Consider the following 1013-nt stretch of genomic DNA (forward strand, 5'->3'; position numbering starts at 1 on the left):
GTGAATTAAGCCCATTGATATTAAGCGATATTAATGACCAGTGATTGTTCATTCCTGTTATTACTTTTTCTTTTGATTTTTTTGTGGTAGTGTGTCTGTACTTTTCTTCTTTGGGGTTTACTGCTGTGGTATTCTCTGTTGCCTGTGTTATCGAGGGTGTATCTGAATTTCTTAGGTTGGAATTTTCCTTCTTGGGTTTGTGGATAAGTATTGTTTAAATTGAAAAATATGGAATGCTTCATGAATTTGCGTGTCATCCTTGTGCAGGGGCCATACTAATCTCTGTATTGTTCTATTTTAGTATATGTGCTGCCTAAGCGAGCAGGAATTGTTGTAATTTCTAACAGGCAAATTTTATATATACCATATCAGCATGTCAATTTCAATTCTTCACTATTCTTACTAGCATTAGGTATTATATGTAATTAGAAATACACTATTAATTGAGGAATGTCATTATGTAAATATCTGTTTTACATTTCATTAACATTTATAGACATTAAACATACTTTATAGTCTATTGATAATATCATTGATCAAATAGTTTAATAGATATATGATAAAGTGTTTATTCACAAATATGAAGATAACTTATAGACCCCAGAGTTAAAGAGAGGAAACAATTTCTAAGTCTTTGCTTTGTCCTCTGGTCAATGTTTAATATTGAAGATGGAAAATCCATTGCTGTGTCTCCACTGTTGAATATTTTAGCACGTTTAGTTCATGAATGACTAATACCACTAGAGTTAAATACTGCTTAGCTCCTAGAATGAATGATCCTTCCTTCCTTTCCTTTTAGCTTCCTTAAGGATGTCCCTCATACCTGGCCTTAGGCACAAATTGTGCCAATTTCAAATACTTCACTTCATCTCAGAACAACAGAACACTATTCATATCACAACATGTTTTATACTGAATTTTGCAGTACACTGTCTTGGCTTGCTAGCCAGCCACCAAACCATGACATGGAGATTTATTATTAATCATGAATGCTTGGCTTTAGTTTAGGTATG

General features: G+C 33.0%; 1 non-coding gene across 1 annotated transcript; it reads right to left on the minus strand.

Annotated features, from left to right (window-relative positions):
• Positions 1-222: 222 nt before the first annotated feature.
• Positions 223-325, minus strand: LOC118597561. Its single transcript, XR_004946859.1, has one exon. It is a non-coding gene; the product is annotated as a U6 spliceosomal RNA (small nuclear RNA).
• Between the last annotated feature and the right edge of the window lie 688 nt (positions 326-1013).

This window comes from Onychomys torridus, chromosome 16 (genome assembly GCF_903995425.1).
Source record: "Onychomys torridus chromosome 16, mOncTor1.1, whole genome shotgun sequence".
Lineage (NCBI taxonomy): Eukaryota > Metazoa > Chordata > Mammalia > Rodentia > Cricetidae > Onychomys > Onychomys torridus.